The sequence below is a fragment of the Ostrea edulis genome, chromosome 5 (assembly GCF_947568905.1).
Source record: "Ostrea edulis chromosome 5, xbOstEdul1.1, whole genome shotgun sequence".
NCBI lineage: Eukaryota > Metazoa > Mollusca > Bivalvia > Ostreida > Ostreidae > Ostrea > Ostrea edulis.
In genome coordinates this window covers 75997641-76003992 of record NC_079168.1, presented here as the reverse complement: position 1 = coordinate 76003992, position 6352 = coordinate 75997641, and the positions used below count along the sequence as shown (strand labels likewise).

Sequence of the window (6352 nt, the reverse complement as noted above, 5' to 3'; positions counted from 1 at the left end):
AATGACAATATTTTTACATCGAATAAAATCTGCATGTATCACGATTTGGGATAGGCATATGACATATAATTTTGTTAGGAATTGGACAGGGAATAATTTCTTATAAAATTTGTCAAGGTATCCCATGACCTCAAAGAGATCTACGGGGTCAAAGGTCATATATGTGCACATTTTTGCAATTTTTCTCTCCGAAATATGTATATTACGATCCCTCTCACTAGATTAGAGTCAAAAATAGGAAATTCTAAATGTATGAGCTGATGTGCCTTTAAAAATACTACAAACGCATCACAATCAAATTAGCCAATTTTATTGACAAACAAATATTTTTGGTTGCTAAGTAACAACACTCGTAGTACAATTTTGACCATAATTTGGCTTTCTACATACATTTGACACAATTTAAACACAATTACATTGAATGATGATTAGTAAATGTCACATTATTTTAAAAATATAATCTTTAAATAAATCTTAATCATTTTAAAAGGTTTTAAACAAAAAATATGATGAAGAGAATTAAGGTCAAAGGTCATAAAATGGAAACTTTGTACTTAATATACATTGTACATATCCATCATTTTCTAATAATATGACGTTTTGCCATTATGTTCCACTAAATAGAATAAATATTGCAACAGTAAAATAAAGATCTTTATTGTGAATCTAAAATAATTAAAATTTTTGCTTTCAAATATATTTGGTTGCTAAGCAACAGCAGTTACAGCACCTTATCAAATGTTATCAAAAAGTACTACCCGTTTTTCCTCTGCAAGTTCAACGTATACGAATGTTCAAGTACTTACTTTCAATCACTAGATTTAAATGTACTTGCATCATATTTAACAAAAATGTTCTTAAAACTTATTTCTAGACATCATTCCTGATACACTGTACTGGGTTGTTCCGATAGGGGCATGCATTAACCAATATCTGTCTATTGGCTGGAACTTCACAGCAAACATGTATCAGATAATGCACAAAAATCTGGGGGGGGGGGAAAGAATTTCTTAATACTTAGCCCTAAATACTAATGTATCGTCAGAGCTTTTGAATGCTCAATTGGCTCTGTAAATGGTTTCTATAGTCAAGGCCCTCTGAAAATTACTACTATGCATTAATTACTTATGAAATTTTATCAGAGGTAATTGTAGTATACATCTAATAAATGTGTTAGACGCACAGCAAGATTAATTTTGGTAAAGATAATCTTTTTATTATGCATTTTATCATTCGTTTTAAACTGAAAAATCACTGTCACAATATCGGTACTTTAAAACTAGTAATACCTGTACAATTCCTCTTCAGTGAGAGGATGCCAGTGAGAGGATGCGAACTTCCTTGGGAAGCATAATGACAATCCTTCCCCCTTGATATGACCATCTCAGCATAATGGTTGGTGGCAATACAGATGGAGAAAACCAAATCTTCTGTCAAAAACAGCTTCCTAAAATCTGCAGTTCTCTGAATAATCGGGTCCCATATCTGAAAGGAAATTGCAAATAAAATCAGTATTGGCCACCATACCTTTTTTGTCAAAATTTTGAAAACTTGTCATACCTTATAATTAGAAACAGAATAATGATTTTCCGTTTTTTTGTTTTGTTGTTGTCTCTTTTTGTATGTATGTGATACCTAGTAATGCAGTAAAAAACGCATTTCAGTGTATCATGACGCCATGATTCTATTTGTGAATGTATTATCTGGATTTATTTATTATTATTTATTGTTAACCAAATGTATACAGATTTAACCTTATATTCAACCTCAAAGAGTCATACCAACTGAATGTCAGGTTGTCACTCTGAATGAAATGCCACAGTTCTTGGATCAGGTGTCCCTGTGTCCTTCACATCAGCATCCTTCCATCGCATGCCTGGATTTGCCAGCAGACTGTCACTAGCGGACGATACCTGGGAACTTCTCACTAAATATTGGGATGTCAATACCCTTTTTAAAGATGAAAAGAAATGCAATTAAGAATTGTTGGTTTATGTTTTAAAGCAAAATAAAAGTTTCATGGTAGCAAGGGACAGTTTCGTACTTAAGTACAGCTCAAATTTATTTAAAGATAGAGATGTCCTGTATTTGAAGTGACATTTGGTAGGGGATTGCGTACGTACATGTGTTAGAAATGAATGGAATATTTAATTATACATTGCAAGTGTAGCAGAGTGCGTAATGAAAAAAAAGAAAGAAGATATTCATGATGTAGGTGTCAGCATTATGCCTAGCATATGGCTGAAGGTCCTAAAGTCGTGCGTGCCCAGTAGTCGTGCGCCATTTTGTTTGTTGTCATTGGTGGGGCCCATGCCTAAATATTACGTCATGAGGAGCTGATTTTTGAAAATAATTAAAGAGAGCATCCATATTTTTACAATGAGTGAAATATGGGAAGCAAACAGGAAGGATTGATAATAATACAATTATACACCCAAAATACCCGCCATTTTGTTATTAATCATGCTGAACCGCAACCGGTGGCCGTACCAAGCACATGGCTAATTAGCATAATCCAATGTGAAGGTTGTCGTGTATTTCGATTGGTTTATAAGAACAAACATTTTATTTGTTCGTTTATTGAAAAGTTGGTAGTCCTTATGCATGTCCTTATTGGTTACTGAAGAAATTCAGGTTAAAATCTACAGGGTCCAGCGAAAATACTCTGAGGGAAAGTATGTGACCCCAGATATAAAAGTAAAATTGAATTGGTTCTTCATGGTACACATTGTCTAAATCCCCTTGCATGGTACTGATGGGGTGTGGATTTAGTCGAAATTAGAGAAAATCTAGGCAAAATCATAGCATAGTGATACCAGTACCAGCATGTATGGATCACATGTAATTCATGGTCATAAGCTACTCAGTGTATATAAAATACATGCATTTGGATATAAGAGAAATCTATATGATTTTTCATTAGCCTGTCATAATCAGACTTTGATGTTACGTACCCCACCCCCCACCCCCACCACCCATTTCGGCCCAAACACACATTTCGTTTATATTTCTGTTACAATATGAAGAAAATAATTCAAATTATGATAATAAATTCTATCATTACAATGACATATGTGTTTTCCTAACATATTGTGTTTTCTTTTCATAGAAAGATAATTTTTAATAAACATGGAAAAATCCTGGAAAATAGCCCTCCCATGAGCGGCCATGAATGCCCAGTCTGATTAAAACCACACCATCTCCCTTCTCATTGTACACTAAATCCACCCACTTCTTACACTCGCGCGTCAGGTAAGCAGACAATTCAGGAAAAAGGGGGGTGTTAATCAGACGGATTAATACCGGACCAGGACAAATTAAATGATGTCAGCTCTTAATAAACAATTGGGTGTTATTCACTTGGTTTAGATATCATAAAATATAAATATTTTCTTTCATGAAACGACAAATCGCGTTGATTAATCGTGAATTTTTCATAACATTACAAAACTGCAAATTTTTTTTCTAGTCGACCTATGTGGCTACATCAACTTACATATACATGTTTATACTGAATGCATGATCGTTTCGGTCATCCTGCAACAGGAATTCCAGGGCATCTTCTTCTGACATCAGATCGTTTTAAAGATGTAAAATACAAGCCTTCGCTGTGACAGTGAAGCTGTGTTGTTTTCGTTGAAACGGAAACACGTGTGTTCCCCGTGCACACTTTCAGAAAACCCCGCAGGGCCCGCGATCCCGATCACGGAAAAATAAAACTATAGGCTATATGCGAACTTCTTTTTAGTTTTATTTGTTTGATACGGGGGGGGGGGGGGATTATTACTATTCCGAACAGATATAACGTTTATATTTGAATTTGAAGTATTTTATTTATCTTTTTTTTTATAAATTTACTCTGCCGATGTAACATTCTCAATAGGTGTTTTATGAAGTTACTTGTAGGTTGTGTAACCACAGGCACCTGAAGTATGGATATTACTACCCCCCCCCCCCTTTCATATTTTTTTTTTGGTGGCAATAATTTCTCTGAAATGTATGAATTCCCAGTCTATCTCATCCCTCTTTCGATTCATGTAATCGTTTCACGCTTTTTGTAAACTTTAAAGATTGGCCTTCTACCGGTATAATAAAATATTTTATTATACCGGTAGAAGGCCAATCTTTAAAGCTTACAAAAAGCGTGAAACGATTACATGAATCGAAAGAGGGATGAGATAGACTGGGAATTCATACATTTCAGAGAAATTATTGCCACCAAAAAAAAATTATGAAAGGGGGGGGGTAGTAATATCCATACTTCAGGTGCCTGTGGTGTAACTAGCTGTTATATACCAATATTCGTTATATGCTTTTTTTTAAAAAGCAGAGAATACTTGGCTGATTATATCATACATATGTGTATATTGTTTGAATGTATCAAAACGTACTGAATTTACTAAATGAGGACAACACAAATTTTATAGTTTTCACCACTTTATTGTGCGATGCGCGTCGATCGCTTTTAGCGACGACGTATTGTCGCTAATTTTAAAGAAAACCGCGCAGCATGTCCCAATTTCATTTTATCGTAATATAAAAACTAACGAGAATTATAACACGAATAAGGGCCCTTCAAAATGGAAATTTACTCTACTTTTACAGGCTTATTTACTTTTCCCTATTTCCATATATAAATATAGGTAAAACGCCGATATGTTAAAACATTGAGAAATAAAATCGTAAGAAAACGTACATGTGCATAAAATTGCTATTTTCTTATAACTTTGCCAGGCATTAAAAATAATTTTTATATCTTCTGAAAGCAGGGAATATATGCTTTTCAAAAATATAAAAAATATTGAATTCATAAGGAAAATAAAAAAAATCATATCGAGGGGGAAAAAGACCTTGCGAAAAAGCGTTGCGTCATATTTAGACGAAGCCATCCTTCACTTTAAATGCTTTTTTAGATTTAATGGCTTTACTTACTTTATTGATTTTTACATAGTCAAAAAATAGAGGAAATTTCCAAAAATGTGATATATAGATCATATATCTTATGACCGTAGATTCAAAGATTTAGAGGCACTCCTTTTGTGTTGCCCTGTTTTTACGCGGCACCGGTCAAATTGACCGGTACGGTAGAGAAGGGGTTAAGGATAATCCTAAGCAATTAACTGCACTGCTCATGTATTAACATATTCTGCACTCCACTACAATATTACAAAGTTTTTCATCAGTTTCTGTGTCCATATATATATATATATATATATATATATATATACTGTATATATATATATATATATATATATATATATATTATATATATATATATATATTTTATTAAATAGGGAGTCTTTGTGCATACATGTATATGTGGTCGCTTCTCAAAGAGCCACGCAGAAGGTGTAATGTTACTGTATAAAAAGTTTGTTTAGTTCACATGTTTAGAAGCACATTGCCTTCTCCTCTTATTTAATTCCTCCTGAATGCGTTGTTCAACGTTGTCGAATAGATCGATTTTCAACTGGAGTCCTGATTTTGTTCTCCCATACACGCAGGTGCTGTAATACCATGCCGACTCCATCTTTTCATTTTCACGAATGTTCTTCATCAGATCCAGATTTCGTTTTGTAACGTCATCTGCGAATCGAACACTGTTCTTCGGGTTTTTCTTCTGTCTCATTATCTTTTGTTTCACTTCAGCAGATGCAAAGCGCACAATGAAGGGGTTATCTCGAAGATTTTGGGGTTTTTGATGGAATCCTATGGATTGCTTAGATGTCTTTGGGATCAAATTAAGGTCACATTTCGCAAGATTCATCAGGTCCTGTCGAAGATCTTGCATTAACAAGCATGGCGGAGCAGACGAAGAATTTTTGCATGCTGTACATGATGTTTTTAAAATGAAAAACACCTTTATTAGACATGCTCAAGCACAACGTTGGTACTCCTTTTGATGTAAACAACATTTGGGACTAATGCACAGAGCTTATCGGTTATTCATAAAATCATTTTACACCATTATAGAGATCCTATGGAATACTAGCCCTATCCCGAAAACCTCAACAACAAAAACGGATATAGGGCTGCATTATTGCAGCTAGTAAAACTGGACCCGCGTTACTGAAGTTCGGTATGGGATGCCTCACGACCGTGTTGGAAACTATCTGTACTGGGTAACAGTTTGTATTCTGTGTTTCCGTGTTATCCCACGACTGGTGTATGTGCTAACTGGGCGCCACCAGATAACTGAAAAATTGTTGAGTGAGGCAGAAAACAGCAAAACAGACAATGCTGCCAGAAGGAGTTACTTCTCTTGTCATGTATTACGTGTACCTAGTTTCGTTTTGAATAGCTGATAGATATTTAAACAAAATAAAACACAAACAAGTTAACTTTTCCCAAA

General features: G+C 34.5%; 1 long non-coding RNA gene across 1 annotated transcript; it reads right to left on the bottom strand.

Annotated features, from left to right (window-relative positions):
* Positions 1-296: 296 nt before the first annotated feature.
* On the bottom strand, positions 297-3742 carry LOC125650569 (uncharacterized). The gene is made up of 3 exons (XR_007361038.2): positions 3497-3742; positions 1782-1950; positions 297-1485 (listed from the first exon to the last, which is right to left on the bottom strand). It is a non-coding gene; the product is annotated as an uncharacterized LOC125650569 (long non-coding RNA).
* Between the last annotated feature and the right edge of the window lie 2610 nt (positions 3743-6352).